At 45.6% G+C, this 17,133-nt stretch overlaps 1 long non-coding RNA gene across 1 annotated transcript; it reads left to right on the top strand.

Annotated features, from left to right (window-relative positions):
* Positions 1 to 4,434: 4,434 nt before the first annotated feature.
* On the top strand, positions 4,435 to 8,518 carry LOC119087361. Its single transcript, XR_005090771.1, has 3 exons — positions 4,435 to 4,539; positions 5,864 to 5,938; positions 8,383 to 8,518. It is a non-coding gene; the product is annotated as an uncharacterized LOC119087361 (long non-coding RNA).
* The last annotated feature ends 8,615 nt before the right edge of the window (positions 8,519 to 17,133 follow it).

The raw sequence follows: 17,133 nt of genomic DNA, 5'->3' as shown, positions 1-17,133 counted from the left end.
AAGTGTTACTATGCTTGGCTAATTTGATTTTGGGAGACAGTGTCTTATGTAGCCTTAATTTAATATGTAGCCAAGGATGACTTTTCCCTTTTTCTGTTTTTTTCCCCCTGAGACAGGGTTTCTCTGTGTAGCTTTGCTCCTTTCCTGGTCTCGCTCTGTAGACCAGGCTGGCCTCGAACTCACAAAGATCCCCCTGCCTCTGCCTCCCGAGTGCTGGGATTATAGATGTGCGCCACCACTGCCTGGCCCCTTTTTTTTTCTCTCTAGTTTATTTTGTTTCAGTATTTATTTTAAGACTGGACTTCACTATTTAGCAAGGCTGTCTTGGAGCTCACTATGTTGTCCAGGCTAGCCTCAATCTCCCTTGATCCTCTTCCCTCCACCTTCTGAGTGCTGGGATTACAGGAGCCTCAAGTCCAGGGTCCCAAAGGTAACCTTGAACTCCTGATCCTTCTTCTTCGTTCTAAGTTGTGGGGTTATGAAAAGTGGATCACTATGCCCAGCTCATTTTGGGGAAAGGGGGAGGGGCACTTTGTTTCAAAACCAGGCTCAGTGTATAGTCCAGGCTGACTCTGAACTCAGGATTCCCCTGTCCCACCCGGGAGTTCTGGGCTTAAGGTGGCACACCCAGCTTTGGATTTCGTAACTTTGATACCCTTTTCACAGACCTGGGAGGTGTTAAGAGGTGTTTTCAAGGGTGGGGACTTTACTTCAGAGCCATTGGCCTCTGGCTTGAACTTAAAGTCCTGTCCTGGGGTAAGGTCACCCCAGGAGTGACTGTGCCAGGAGTGAGGACACCTCAGCTCTGGAGGTGGAGCTGACAGTGAGGAAACAGCCCAGGAGAGACATGAGGGAACATCCTGAGGGTGGAGGAGGTCAGGAGAGGTCAGTGTCCTGAAGTCAGTGAAGAAAACGTTCTCTGAAGAAGGAACAAGCCAAGAGTGAGGACTGACACCTGCAGTCCCAGGACTGGGGGAGCAAAGGGAGGTAGATGGCTGCAAGTTCAAGGCCAGGGTGGATTTATTTGTCACTAGTGAGATTCTAGTGAGTCCCTGCAACTTCTGCAGTGATAGCCCAACCCAAAACCAAACAACAACAAATAGGAAGAGAGCAGGTCAATAGACCACAGGTAGAGGGTCCGTCAGGAGCAGCCCGGGAACTGATTTTTGGACTCAGCCATCTGAAGACCTGTTTCTATATTGACAGAAGCAGTTAGAGGCTTAAAGAAAACCCCAGAGAGAAGTTAGTCAGTGAATCCGGACAGCTCTTTCAAAGCTGCTTCAGACCCCAAGGCTAAAGCCAGGCTCACAGAGGATGTGAGATGGATGCTGCCCTCTCCATCACTTGGGGTATCACTGAGCAGAGCTGTGTTGTTCTGGAATGTCTGTGGTGCAGGGTAAAGATTCACCAGAGCAGAACTGACATTAGAGTTTTAATGAAGAACAGACTCTGTGGACAGAGACACAGCAGGCTGGTTCTGAGAGAGAGAATTGCACCCAGCAGGAGTGGGGCACTTTCTCCACAGTTGAGAACAGTTACCCGGCCCCCTTCATTTTGCCCTCTGTGTACTTGTTTGAGTGACAAGGTGGGCAGCTCACTATTTGTCCACAGTGACTCCTGTCACACCAGGTGTCCATTTGGGGTGCAGGCTCTTTAAGCTCTGATTTTTTGTAAATTAGCACAGGTCACTCTGTCAGGATCTGAGAAGCAGGGGAGTTGTTTTTCACTTTTAGCCTTTGCTTGTGAGTGCCACAGGCACTTCATGTACCTCATCCTGGTCCTGGCAATCCTCCTGCTTCAGTCTTCCAAGTAATGAGATTACAGATTTGTGTCAGCACACCTGACTCCTACTTTGTTGTTTTTATTAATGTGATGAGCAGTGGAGAATAACCTTGACTTATAATCTTCCTCCCTCTGCCTGCCAAGGGCTGGGACCATATGTGTGCTCCCATTCTCCAGTTTACACAGTTCTGGGGTCCTGCCGGGGGGCCTGGTGCATGCTGGAAAAGCACTCTATCTGCCGCGCTATCGCTACCTCTCCAGCCCCACATAACCTTCTGCAGCTTGTTAGCACCTGACAGACAGAGCTCCACAGGAAACGTTCTTTTATCTGTTCCTGCTGAGGGGAAATTCATGGGACATCAGCTTTTCACCTTTGCTATACCCCAACACTACTGTCAACACTTGTGTAAGGTTTTATCTGGATGTATGTTTACATTTTTTCTTGTGCCTCCATCTCCAGAGGATTCAGTGCCCTCTTCTTGACTCTTCAGGTACCAGGCACACAGAGTGCCCATACATCCATGCAGGCAAAACACTCACAGACACAAATAAAAATAAGAGCTTCTATATAATGTTCAAGTTTAAGAATGTGTATTTGTGTGAATGTCTTGTGTTCAGGTGCTCACAGAGGACGGAAGAAGTAGTGGTACCCCAGAGTTGGAATTACAGGTGATTGTGAGTCACCAGACTTTAGTGCTGGGACCTGGGCCCTCTGCAAAAGCAGTGCACAGCTTAACCACTCAACCATCTCTTCAGTCTACTCCACCACACACACACACACACACACACACACACACATACACACACACACACACACACACACACATACACACACCCACACCCACACACACACACTCGCACACCATTTCTTTATTATACTATGTATTTTGCTAAGTTGTAAGAATTCTTTATATCTTCTGGATATTAACCTCAGAAATATGTTTCACAAATATTCTCTTTTATTCTGGAGACTGACCTCACCCACTTGCTTCCAGCTTCTTCTTCTTTCTTTAATTAATTTTTTTTTGTTTTTTTTTTTGACAGGGTTTCTCTGTGTAGTTTTGGTGCCTTTCCTGGAACTCACTCTGTAGCCCAGGTTGGCCTCGAACTCACAGAGATCCACCTGCCTTTGCCTCCCGAGTGCTGGGATTAAAGGCGAGCACCACCACTGCCCGGCCGCTTCCAGCTTCTTATACTGTGGTGTGAGACCCTATGAGGCATTATTTAACTGAATCTCGGTTGAGAAGATTGTGGCAGGAGTATTCTGAATCCACAATGATAAAAATTTAGTTCAAAATCAAAGGTGAAGTGAATGGAGTCCTTCTGGCAGTGTGTGCGTCTCCCGCTCCACTGGAGCCTTGGTTCTGAACCCCAAACACATGCACTTTGCGTTGTGCATGCTGTCCTGCATGAGTGCCAGCAAATGCTGCCTCAACACTCTGCTCAGACTTCAGGCTACTGCATGTTATGAACTCAGTTCTTATTGTGCATACAATGTTCATGCCCTTATAGAAACAGTGGTTTAACTGCAAGAATCAAGGACTTTTAATATTTTCTCCAGCGTTTAAATACCAAGTTAATGTCTCTTTCAACTATATTGTGATTCAATGTTGGATTTTAGAATTTGCTGTTTGGTCGGGCTGGATAGATTTCTCTGTGGTTAAGAGCACTTAGGGTCTGGGTTCAGTTCCCAGCCCTCACATGGCAGCTTACAAGTGTTGATAACTCCAGTTCCAAAGGACCTGAGCTCCTCTTCTGGCCTCTGTGGCTGCACACAAGTGGTACATAGATACATATAGGAAAAACACCCATACACACAAAATTAAAAAAAATCTTTTAAAGGTAACGTTTTGATTCATGATTTCATCATTGTTTTTCTTGGCTAGGAGACATGATAAACATGGACACCCTCAGAAAGGTTGTTGATATGTCAATACCTGGAGTGTACGTTGTGCCTCTAGAGATTGGGAAGAGCATAATGGAGGTAAGACATCAGCCAAAGGTTTGCTGCCAAGTTTGACAGACAGTGCCATTTGAATACTATGCCTTGCAGACCATATCCCCACTGGTTTCATTTGGTTTTGGGATGCAGGATTTTGCTAAGTGGCCCAGGCTGGTCTGGAACGTGATCTCCCTGCTCCAGCCCCCTGAGTGTGGGCATTGCAGACATGTGCCATCCTGCTCATGACTCTGTTGGAGACAGGAGGGTCTCACCCTGTATAAGTCACTTTTCTGTTGCTGTGATAAAAAACACCGTGATGAAAACCAACTTAAGTAGAGTTTGTATGGACTTATGACCCCAAAGGGATAAGAGTTCATCACGGCAGAAAGACATGACATCAGGAGAAGGAAGGTGAGAGAGCACAGCTTCCAGTGCAGACAGGAAGCAGGGAGAGCAACCTGGAAGTGAGGCAAGGCTGTGAGTCCTTAAAGTCCACCCCAGTGATAGACTTCCTACAGCAAGTCTGCCCCTCCCACATCATCCCCAAACAGGACACCAACTGGGGACCATGTGTTTAAATATCTGAGTCTGTGAGGACATTTCCTTCAACCCCCCTTGAGACTTAAGTCAGTTCCCCTCTTAGAGAAGATGCCGGTTACCAGCAGTCCCACCTTTGATTTCTCACTGTCCACTCTTTAGGAAATGGAGAACAATGCCTTGAATGCCAGTTCTGAAGTGTGTCAGATTCTTGCTAACAATCCTTATTTGCAGCAAGGCTACTTTTCTATTACATTCTCCAAGAAACTCCAGATGCTGTAAGTATCCTTCTGTTCCTTAGCAGCACTTACACGGAATTGAAGTTTTTTCCATTCCAATAAACTGACTGTAAGGATTTGGATCCTCCCATAGTAATGAAAAGAATTTATATTTATTCTTAAGATCTCCCTGTGAGAAGCTTTGTGGACTTAATTTATTTTCTCTCTGTGTGTATGTGTGTGTTCCTCTCTGTGTGTGCACATGTGTGAGGCCAACGTTGGGTGTCTTCCTCTGCCTTACCATTTTAGAATATTTTTAAAATTTTATTTATTTATTTATTTTTGAGACAGGGTTTCTTTGTGTAGTTTTAGTGCCTTTCCTGGAAATTGCTCTGTAGATCAGGATGGCCTCAAACTCACAGACCTGCCTCTGCCTCCCAAGTGCTGGGATTAAAGGCATGTGTCACCGTTGCTCAGCCAAAGTTTATTTTCTATTAATCATGTGGGCATGTGCACATGTGTGCAATGTCACAGAGGCCAGAGGAGGGCATCTGATCATCTCAAGCTGGAGTTACAGGTGATTGTGGTTGCTAGGAACTGAATTTGAGTCCTTTGTAAGAGCAGCAAACACTTTTAATCACCGAGCAATCTCTCCAGCCCTCTACTTTACTTTAAAGATTTAAAATTATATCATTTACTTAGTGTGTGCTTGCTACATAACATGAAGATGATGATGATGATGATGAAGATGATGATGATAAGTAGAAGGAGGAGGAGAAGGAGAAGGAGGAGAAAAGTCTCTCCATGAATTTGTACCTCATTACTGAGATAGCTTGGCTGATTGAGAAGCCCCAGAGACCCTCCAGTCTCTACCTCCCTGGAGCTGATATTATCAAATTACTGCTATGCCTGGATATTTTGCTTTTTTGGTGGGGTGTTGGGGAGCGTGCAATCCAGGCTCACATTGCATGACAAGCACTTCTCTGGCTGAGCCATCCACCCAGTCTCTCTTGTTTTATTTTCTGTCTCACTTTTTAAAAATTTTTATATCTTTACATATGAGTGTTCTGTTTGCATGTACACCTGCATGCCTGAGGAGGTCATTGGACCCCACTCTAGATGGTTGTGAGCCACCATGTGGTTGCTGGGAATTGAACTCAGGACCTCTGGAAGAGCAGTCAGTGCTCTTAACCTCTGAGCCATCTCCCCAGTACTCGCTTGATTGATTTTCTATGAAAGGCTTGTCATCAGCCTTAGGGGAGGAAGATCCTGTAACTTCGTGGTTTGGGGACCCATGGTGTATGAAATAGCTTAATCCGTGAAGTGACTGTTGATACATTCCAATCTGACCTTCAGAGCTGACAGCCACCTTTGATTTCTCCAGGAAGGACCTTGCTGAGAAATGCCAAATACCTACCATGAAAGATATCGTCTCAGTTTCTGGTAGAAAGTTTAAAAAGTAAGTTCTGCCTTTTAAAAATTTGTTTTTATTATTTTATGTGTATGGGTGTTTTCCCTGCATGTATGTCTAAGAGAGTGTCTGATTCTCTGGAACTGGAGTTACAGACAGTTGTGAGTCACAATGTCAGTGCTGGGAATCAAGTTGAGGATCTCTGGAACTTAATTATCTTTTTTTTTAAAGGTTTTTTTTGAGACAGAATTTCCCTGTAACAGCCCTAGCTTTCCTGGAACTAGCTCTGTAGACCTGGCTGGCTTCAAACTCACAGAGATCTGCTTGCCTCTGCCTTACCAGTGCTGGGATTAAAGGCGAGCCCCACCACTGCCTAGAGAACTTACCTAAATTAAGACCCTCAGCTCTCAACTGCGGAGCCTTCTCTCCAGCCCCTACTTTCACTTCTTTATACCATTGTTCCCTTTGCTAACCTGTTTCCTTCTGATACTTTGAATTTTTGTTTCCCTTTGAGAAAAAGCCTTGCTTTGTATCCCAGGCTTGTGTCAAGCTCTAGCAACACTCCTGCCTCAGCCTTCTGTGTGCTGGATTGTAAGCATGTGCCATCACAGCCAGCACCCACTCATTAAAGAAAAAACCTAGCAGTTTGATTGCATTTGAAGTCAACTGCCCCACTCAACACTCAAATTGTATTTGAAGTCAACTGCATCACATAACCAGCCATCACTAATGAGGAATCAGGAAGTGTGTTGGGATTGCAAAGCTCTGTGGCACAGAGGAATCATTAGGGGTCTCTCTCTCTCTCTCTCTCTCTCTCTCTCTCTCTCTCTCTCTCTCTCTCTCTCTCATTCTCTCTCTCTGTCCATATTAATTGACAGGATTTCATGGGGGTAAGATGGTTCCTGCCACATGGCAGGCAGTACTTGGAGAGTGTTTCTGTGAGTGTGCAGGTGTCTGCAGGTGCAGGGGAGACCAGAAGTGGGCGTCAGATCCCCTGAAGCTGGAGTACAGGTATCTGTGAAGAGATTGATGTGGGTGCTGGGATCCTAACTTGGGTCCTCTGGAAGAGCAGTGCACACTCAACTACTAAGCCAACTCTCCAGGCCCTAAAAGTAACTTCCATTACAATTACTTATGTATTGTGTGTGGTCACACTTGTGCCATGGAGTGTTTGTGGAGGTAGAGGACAAGTTAATGGAGTCACTAGTTTCTTTCTTCCATATGGTACTCAGGGACTGAACTGAGGTCACCAGGCTTGGCAGCTGCTGCCTTTACCTGCTGTACCATCTCCACAGAGAGGAGTCAAGGATGTCTCCAAGTTACCAGTTTGAGCAACTGGCTGAATAGTATTGTCATTTACAGAAACTGGGAGCCACTGGAGAGGAACAGAGGGCATGTGCATTTGTTTAGACAGGCAGTTTGACTGTGGTGTGAAGAGACAGGATGTTGACTTCATTTGTAAGCACAGTTTGAGATGGCAAATCAGTAGATTGGCAAACCAATGGCCTTCCAGTTTCAGGCCATTGAACACACGTGTCTGAAGTTCAAGATGGTGACAGGGCTGGACACATTCAGAAATGCATATATACAGTAATATACATTATATATACAGTGTATACGTTACTCTTGTTTGCTTTAACTTCTATTATGGAAAATTATACATTTACATAAAAAGAGAGTAGTAGAGTGAATATTTTTGTGCTTACTTTCATCCCTCCTTAACATTTGTTAGTTTTGGTCTGGTAAGATGGATCAGTGGATTACAACTGGTTCTCAGGCAAGCCTGACCAGCTGACTTAGACTGTCAGATCCCTGGTGTAAGGAGAGACCAACTCCAGAAAGTTGTCTCTGCCCTCCACACCTCAGCCATGGCACCCACATTCACACTCAAACTTGTCCCATATCTCCAACTCCTCTTCCAAGGGCCACAGTAGTTTAAAGCAAAGTCCCATTCTGTGACCCATAAATACTTGCCATCAAAGAGAAGAAGCCTTTAAACTGGTGTGGTGGCATTTGTCCTTAATCTCAGCCCTCAGGAGATGGAGGCAGTAGGATCTGAAGTTCAAGATCAGCCTTTACTTAAAGTGAATTTGAGGCTAGCCTGGGATACAAGAAATAGTGCCTCAAAAAAAAAAAAAAACAACAACAACAACAACAAAAAAACCCACTACCACCAACAAAAACGAACCCAACTTGGGTTAAGAAATACACTATTTCATGGAAACCCTGATGCAAAATTTTAATCAAAATGTGTTCAAAAGTAACCGGAGAAGCTGGGTGTAGTGACAAACGCATGTAATACCAGGATTTGGGAGGCAGAGGCAGACGCAGGCTGATCTGTGAGTTTGAGGATAGCCTGGTCTAATCAGTAAGTTTTAGAACAGCTAGAGCTACATGGTGAGACCCTGTCTCAAAAAAGTGGGGGTTTTGGGGATCAGGAATGTAAGCTAGAGAGATGCTCATTTGCTAATAACATTTAATTGCTCTTGCAGAATGGTGAGGAAACTTTCCACACTTTTAAAACGAGAGTGATGGGTCACAAGACAAGTCCACAGCGAGTGCAAAGCATCGTGAACACAGCAGTGCTCTGCACCCAATTGTGACTCTTGAGACACAACCTAACTGCAAAAGGCCAACCCTGTCTGCAAAGAAGAACTAGTCACCCGCTTCAGCACACAGCTCCCCCCTTTACTCTCTCTTTCTCCTAGCTTGGTAAAAGGTTCCTAGTCTGTGAGAGAGGCATGCTTGCTTAGTGTGAGCTCTTCTCAGGTTCTCTGAAATAAACCCGCATGCATTTGAGTCCAGTCTCCTGACATCTTTTTTCACACTATTTCCTAACACTGTACTCAATCCTGGAACAGTCACTCTGAGCAGGAGACCCTCTGGCCACCCAGGGAGCAGGTGCAGCTGCACCTTGATCCTGAGGTGTCCCTGAGTTAGTTCCACCCTATTTCTGAACTTCCCTTACTTTCTCCACGCACCCTCCCTCTGTCAGCCCTCTGGATAGAGAATTGCAGATTTCCTTGGACTAAGGACCTGTTCACCCAGACTGGTGGGTCCTGGCATGGGCAGCTCTCAAAACTCTAGGCTTGTTTCACCAACTGCTCCCTTGTTAATGCACTTGGCCTTCCTCTTCTCTCTCCCTCCCTCCCCTAAACCTCTGTCCCCTCCCCTCTTTTTTCCCCTGAATTAATCCCAGAAAAAGTGAAGGTCATTCTCCCCTTGCAGTCAGACATCCAACTTGAGGATGGCCTGTGAGGTGATGGGTGTCTTCTGTCTGGATGAAATTTGGGGCTCCCTCCTCTTCCCTGTGATCACCCTTCTCTCCAGGAGAGGATCACCATCTCTGTTAGAGCCAGGGACCCCCATCCTCTAACAGACACTCTAACTTCTCACCACTCCTGGCTTATCAAAACTCACTTCCAGGGATTGAACTCAGGACTTCGTGCTTGGCTGCAGCTGCCTTAACCACTAAGCAGATTTTATTTCAGCGTGTGTGTCCATGTGAGAAATTAGGTGAGGTCCACAGAGGCACCAGCTCTTCAGCACTGTGCTTCATGGAAGAAGAGGCTGTGTGGAAGGAAGACAGGACTCTGCCTTGTGTCGGGACTGGGAATGGAGACTTGATTTTCCTCCAGGGCTAGTCATGGCAGGTGGTGTTTGTTCTGGATCTTGAAAGAAAGCGAGGATTCCAGTGGGTAAGGATGAAATTACAGAGGAGGAAGCTCTAGCTAGTGAGAGCAGGAGGAAGATGTCTTATTAGAGATCCAGTCAGGGATCCAGACTGTCATGGAGGGCATGTCTTGGGTGCAGCAGAGAGATGTGGGAACCTGGCTTCTCTTATCCAGGCTGCAATCTGGTTTATAGCCAGAGACTCTTGTCACTGTGTCCCCTCTTCAGTACGTGTGTGTTCTGTGCACAGTGTTTTCTCTTCTTCTAGATTCAAGGTATCAATTAGCTACTCAAAAATTTTTGATTGAAAAACATTAAAAAGAATCCATTAAGTAGTACAGTGGGATCTGCAACACTGGCTTTATATAGGAGGAAGTGGTGAAGGCCTGTCAGGACGACACACCTTTAAACCCAGCACGCAGAAGGCAGAGTCCAGGAGATCCCTGTGAGTTCAAGGCCAGCCTGGTCTACATAGCAAGTCTCAGGATAGCCAGGACTACACAAACAATGTGTCTCAAGAAAAGTGAAAAATTAAAAAAAAAACAAAAACCCAGACCTTGGTGGTACATGCCTTTAATCTCATCTCTCAGAAAGAAGCAAGTGGTTCTCTGGGGTCGATGCCAGCCTGGTCTACAGAGCAAGTTCCAGGACAGCAGGGCTACACAGAAAAGCCCTGTCTGGAAAAACAGAAAAAAGAAAGAAAGTCATTCGGTCAACAATGGGTAGGGGGTAAAGGCGCTGTTACCAAGCCTGACTACCTGAGTTTCTTCCCTGGTACCCAGGTGGTGGGAGCAGAGAACTGACTCCTCAAAGTTGTGTTCTGACAAATACATCCACCGTACGTGCCCATGCACATGTGCATCAAAATTCAAAATAAATAAGTAAAATGTAATAAAAACATAAGCCTAAGAGAGGGTTCACTAGTTAAGCATACTCACTGGTTTCTCAGAAGACCCAGGCTTGCCTGCCAGAACCCACAGCCTTCTGTAACTCCAGTTCCAGTGGACCGAATGCTCTCTTCAGTCACTCCAGATACCTAGCACACACGGTGTACATATATACATGCACACACACGTATACATAGAATTAAATAAATGAATCATTTTAAGTAATAAAAAAAAACAAAGGAAAGTAGGCTCGGGGCTCGGGAGAGCTCAGTCAGTGAAGGGCTTGCTGCAGAAGTGTGGGAACTGATCGGATCCACATCCACAGGTGTGGGACGGGCACCTGTCATCCTGTGCTGAGGAGTGAGGACAAGGGGGTCCCTGGGGCCACACAGTCTACCCACATCACCAGGTCCCAGGGTTAATAGAAAACTCTCAAAAATAAGGTGAGAGGGATTGAGGGAGAAACCAGATAGGTCTCTGTCATGTAGCCCAGGTTGTCCTGGAACCCTCTGTGTAGCTGTGGGTGACCTGAAACTCTTGCCTCTCCTAATTCTGCCTTGTAAGTGCTGGGATTACAGGCCTGGACCACCATACCCAGCTCATGTTTTACTTTCTACAATTCTGTATGATTTGTATTTTTATACCAAGGATACATAGCAAGACTCCCACAACACACACACACACACACACACACACACACACACACACACACACACACACACACAGTGTGTGTCTGTCTGTCTGTCTGTGCAGGTCCAGGATGTCCTCAGGTGTCATTCCTCAGGAGTCATCTACTTACTTCTGAGACAGGGTCTCTCACTGGCCTGGTACTTGCCAAGTAGCCTAGGCTGGGTTACTAGAGATCTCCAGGGACCTGCCTCCAGGTACCAGTGCTAGGATTACAAGCACTTACCACCCTGCGTGGAATTTTCACCTGGGTTCTGGGGAGAAAACCCAGGCCCTGGCACTTACAAGGAAAGCACCTTACTGACTGAGCTATCCCAGCCCTTTGTTGGATTTTATTTATTTACTTCTTACTTACTTACTTAAAGTTAATGGTGTTCTGCCTGAATGTGTATGTTTGTGCCATATGGATGCCTGATGCCTATGGAATCCTGAAGAGTGGGTCAGATCCCTTGGAACAGTCGTTACATATAGTTATGATCCACAATGATAACCTGGGTCTGTAGGAAGAGCAGCTAGTGCTCTTATCTGCTAAACCCCCACCCCAGTACTTTCATTTTTTATTCATTATATAGTCCTGGCTGGGCTGGAAATAGCTATGTAGCCAAACTGGCCTAGAACTTGTGGCAATTTTCCTGCCTCTGCCTCAGTAGTGCTGGGATTATAGGCCTGGGCCACCATGTCTGCTGTGGAAACACAACTTTACAAAGAAGAATAAAATGATATATATATACATCAACAGTTTCATGTAAAATGCTGCACTGACCAGTCACGGCAGCACACACCTTTAATCCCAGCACTTGAGGCAGACGCCTGTGAATCTCTCTGAGTTCAGGCAGCCAGGGTTACATAGAGTGTCCCTCAGAACAATGTTGGCCCGGCCAGGGCAGAGACTGGTTCTGTTGACAAGCTGGGGGGAGGGGGCCACTTCCCTCCCTAGGTTAATTGTCACATCACCCCACACCCTGAATGACACCTACATCCTGTTTCTTCATAACACAGAGGCATCACCTTCTAGAACAGAGAAGTGTACAGCATAGCGTGGATGTGAGTACACACCCACCTACTCACCACCCCCACTCACACCTGCAGGTGCGCACACACACAATAAATAAATAAATATATAAATATGATACAAATTAATGTCCGTTTCTCAGAGGTGGTTTAGCAGTTAAGCGCACACACTGTTCTTCTCCAGGACTTGAGTTCAGACCCCAGCACTCTCCTCAGTTGGCTCACAACTGCCTGCAATTCCAGCTCCTGGGGATCTGACGCCCTCTTCTGTCCTGCACAGGAACCCACACTCACAGGCACATACCCTTCACAATACAATATGTAATAAGTCATTTAAAACTTAAAATAGTTAATTTCAGGCTGGGGAGATTGCTCATTAGTTAAGAGCACTGACTACTCTTGCTTAAATCATAGAATTAAGTAAATAAATGATTAATTCTCAGCACCCACATAGGGGCTCATGACTCTGTGTAGCTGAGTTCAAGCTGGTCTGACACCATCTTCTGGCCTCCATGGGCACTAGGTATGCATGTGATATACAGACATACATGCAAGCAAAGCTGTATACACATAAAAATTATAAAAAATAATTAATTTAAAAAGAAAATGTCATTCTGGCTAGGCATTGTGCTCACACCTATAATAGAAGCACTCAGAAGACTGAAGCAAGAAATGTAAGAGTTCAAGACCTTTACATAGCAACATGTTGTATCAGGAGGGAAGGAAAGAAGGGAGGGAGGGAGGTAGGAAGGAGGGGATGAAAGAAGGAATGAAGGAAAGAAGAAAGGAAGGAAGGAAAGAAGGAAGGAAGGGAGGGAGCAAGGTATGGAGGGAGGGAGAAAGGATGGAAGAAAGGGAAAAAAGAATCATTGTTCTGTGTCAAATGAGTCCATCATACAGAAACTCACAAGATTCCTCAGTTTTTCTGCCCAGACCACTCTTCACTGGCATCTGCATGGCTGGTCCATCTCTCCTGCTTCTAAGACACAGCAGGTTCAGTAGAGAGGAAGGACACATTAACCTTCAGCAGGGCGTTAGCAGGAGAGCTATGGTATTGTGGCCACAGACAGCCATGGGGGACTTGAAGAGAAAGAGCCTTCACTTTAGAAACACAGAGGGAGTTTCTGGCTCTTTCAGGTTTTCAGGATTCAGTTATATCATATGACCTGTGTGTTATAAGGCAAGAAAGCATGGGAAAAATAAATGTAGGGTCATACCAGTGTAAACATATACATTCTACTATAAATTCACATCAAGTTGAATTTAGCTCTGTGTCTCTGATTGGAACCCAGTCTAGCAGTTTAAAGAGGGAGAATTATTCTGGGCAGCTAAAGAAAATAAATTTCTTCCATGGGAATTCAGTGATTACAATCAAGTACTGCATGCAAAGTTTGTATATTACAAGTAAAGAAAAAAAAAAGTAAGGATTACTAATGAGCCAAGGCTTGAGAGACTGTGGTTTCTCTGGTGAAAACTGGCTTGGAATTATGGGACTACTGCACCATGCCCAGCCTTCCTCAGCCCTATTGTTTTGTTGTTTTTATTGTTACCTTGTTTTAAAAGATTTGTTTGTTTTTATGTGTGTGAGTGTTTTCCCTCATATATGTAAGTACATTTCACATGTGCCTGGTTCCAACTGTATTGGGTCCCGGGAACTGGAGTTATGGATGGCTATAAACTCCATGTGTGCATTGGGAACTGAACCTGGGTCTTCTGCAAGAGCAGCAGGTGTTCCTAACTGTTGAGCCATCTCTCTATTCCAAGCTTAAGTGTCCTGCTTTTCTGGCTAAAATGGAAGTTGATCCATTTCTCAGATATTCATTTCTTTTCAGTCCTGAGGATTGAACCCAGGGCCTCACATATGCTACACAAGCACTCTGCTAATAAGCTATGCCTTCAGCTGTATCTTTTTTTTTTTCTTGTAGAAGTAACTGTCTTATTCAATAAGAAACACAGAACCAATGCAAAGAAGAAAGCCAAGAGGTCAGAGCTAAGAGCTAAAAACCTTACCCTTCCTCTTGCGGTGGTCCTACCTCTCTGAAAGAGACCTACTTCCTGTGTATCTGTCTTTATAAAGACTTTCGGTTCTGCTTTCTCATTGGATGTAATCCCAACCACATGACCGCCTCATCATTGCCTGTCTATACAGACCTCCAGGTCTTCTATGGTTGGTATTGAGATTAAAGGCGTGTGTCTCCAATGTTGGATGTATTCTTGAACACACAGAGATCTACCTAGCTCTGCCTACCAAGTGCTGGGATTAAAGGTGTGCACCACCACTGCCCAGCTTTCGCTATGGCTTGCTAATAGCTCTGACCCCAGGGAACTTTATTTATTAACATACAAATAAAATCACATTTCAGTACAAATAAAATATCACCATATTGTCTGTTATGTTTTTTTTTTTTTTTTGATACAGGGTTTCTCTATAGCCAAGGATAGCTGGGAACTCAGAAATCCACCTACCTTTGCGTTCCATTGCTGGATTAAAGGCAAGCACCACCATGCCAGGTCCAGGCTAGATTTTCCCAAAGGAATTGAAGGAGGGTTTTAGAAGGAGGATGAGATGCAAAGTAGGGATTCAGAGGAGAGGGCAGTCTGGGTAGAGAGAGGTCCCCCAGAGGGGAAGTGGAGCAGATTCCAGACAGCTGTTGAGAGGTTCTGTGCACTTGACAGCTGTGAGGGCCGGGGATGGGAATGAGAGCAGCAGAGTGAATGAGCTGTAGGAGAAGAATGAGCTGCAGATTTGGGCTCCAGAAAGAACAAGGAATGAAGTTGGGGAAATTTAAGGCATCTGTGGAGGTCAGAGACAGAGCATGTGCTGGGGAGAAGTCGGTTAGGTGGAGTCTCATTGAGGAAATCCAGGCAGACTGGAGAGCAGGGGAAACAGTGTACTTTTAGGTTTGGGCAGGAAGGCAGACCCAGCAGAGGTCTGTGGGTAATTTGCCTGACTGAAAAGCTTGTGGTGAGACTGAGGAGGAACATCCAGCGAGCTCTGTGGAGGAAGCTTGAAAGAGACACTGAGAGACACCCAGTACAGGGCTGGGTGGAGTTCTGTTCTCTCCTCCTACGTGGGTCCCAGGGATGGAACTCAGGTCATTGTCCTGGCAGTAGGTGTCTTTACCCACTCCAGCACCATGCAGCCTTGTGTACCGGCTTCTTTAATCCCATACAGTGCATGAAACCTAGAACTTTCTATGTAACCAGGGATACCCTTGATCTCCTGTTCTTGTCTCTACTGCCCAAGTGCTAGGAAACATTCGGGGTGTCGTACTATGCCTGACTTATTTGATTTTTGAAGAAAGTGTCTCCTGTAGCCCAATTATCCCATATTTGATATGTAGCCAAGGATGACCTTTTTTCCTTTTTCTTTCTCTCTATTTTATTTTGTTTCAGTATTTATTTTAAGACAGGGTCTTCCTCTGTAGCTATATCTGTCTTGGAGCTCACTATGTAGTCCAGGCTAGCCTCAAATCTTTCATGATTCTCTTGTCTTTGCAGGGAGTACAGGAGCTTCAAGTCCACAGTCCCAAAGGTAACCTTGAACTTTCCAAGTTGTGGGGTTACAAAAAGTGCACAGCCCAGAGAGAGAGACACGAGGGAACATCCTGAAGGGTGGTGGGAGGTCAGGAGAGTTCAGTGTCCTTGATCCCAGTGGAAAAAAATATTCCCTGAAGAAGGAACATGCCCCCATGGGGTCTCAAGGCTGGGGAGGCCAAGGAAGGTAGATGACGGCAAGTTCATCTAATCACTAGTGAGATTCTAGCGAGCTCCTGCACACTCTGGGGTGATACCCCACCTCAGAAACTAACAAATAAACAACAACACACATCAACAAAAATCCCACACCAATGAAATAGGAAGAGAGCAGGTCAATGGACCACAGGTGGGCAGGTCCGTCAGGAGCAGTCTGAGAACTGATTTTTGAACTAGCCATCTCAAGACCTGTATCCATCTTGACAGAAGCACTTAGAGATTGATCTCTTTGGAATGAGTTAAAGAAAACCACAGAGAGGAGTCAGAGTCACTGAATCCGGACAGCTCTTGCAAAGCTGCTTCAGACCCCAGGGCTGGAGCCAGGCTCACAGAGGATGTGAGATGGATGCCGCCCTCTCCAGTACTCAGGCTGTCACTGAGCAGAGCTGTGTTGTTCTGGAATGTCTGTGGTGCAGGGTAAAGATTCACCAGAGCAGAACTGACATTAGAGTTTTAATGAAGAACAGACTCTGTGAACTCAAACACAGCAGGCTGGTTCTTAGAGAGAGAATTGCAGGAATGGGGCACTTTCACCACAGTTGAGAACAGTTTCCTGCCCCCCTTCATTTTGCCCTCTGTGTACTTGTTTGAGTGACAAGGTGGGCAGCTCACTATTTTCCACAGTGACTCCTGTCACACCAGGTGTCCATTTGGGGTGCAGGCTCTTTAAGCTCTGATTGTTTGTAAATTAGCACAGGTCACTCTGTCAGGATCTGAGAAGCAGGGGAGTTGGTTTTCACTTTTAGCCTTTGCTTGTGTGTGCCTCAGGCACTTCATGTACTTCATCCTGGTCCTGGCAATCCTCTTGCTTCAGTCTTCTGAGTGATGAGATTATAGATTTGTGTCAGCACAGCTGCCTCCCCCTTTGTTGTTTTTATTAATGTGATGAGCAGCCGAGAAAAACCTTGACTTATAATCCTCCTGCCTCTGCCTGCGAAGTGCTGGAACCATATGATTGCCCCCCTTGCCCAGTTTATATAGTCCTGGGGTCCTGCCCAGGGTCTGGTGCATGCTGGGAAAGCACTCTATCAGCGGGGGCTACTAATCTAGCCTCACATGGCCTTCTGCAGCTTGTTAGCACCTGACAGACAGAGCTACACAGGAAACGTTCTTTTATCTGTTCCTGCTGAGGGGAAATTCATGGGACATCAGCTTCACCATTTTCAGTGCACAATTCGGTGGCCTTGAGCCTGTTCACCAGCTGAGACAACCACAGCTTCTCTCTAGTTT

The sequence above is a fragment of the Peromyscus leucopus genome, chromosome 2, assembly GCF_004664715.2.
Source record: "Peromyscus leucopus breed LL Stock chromosome 2, UCI_PerLeu_2.1, whole genome shotgun sequence".
In the NCBI taxonomy this organism is placed as follows: Eukaryota; Metazoa; Chordata; class Mammalia; order Rodentia; family Cricetidae; genus Peromyscus; species Peromyscus leucopus.
Note: the sequence above shows the minus strand (reverse complement) of the source record. Positions and strands in the feature narration are given on the sequence as shown.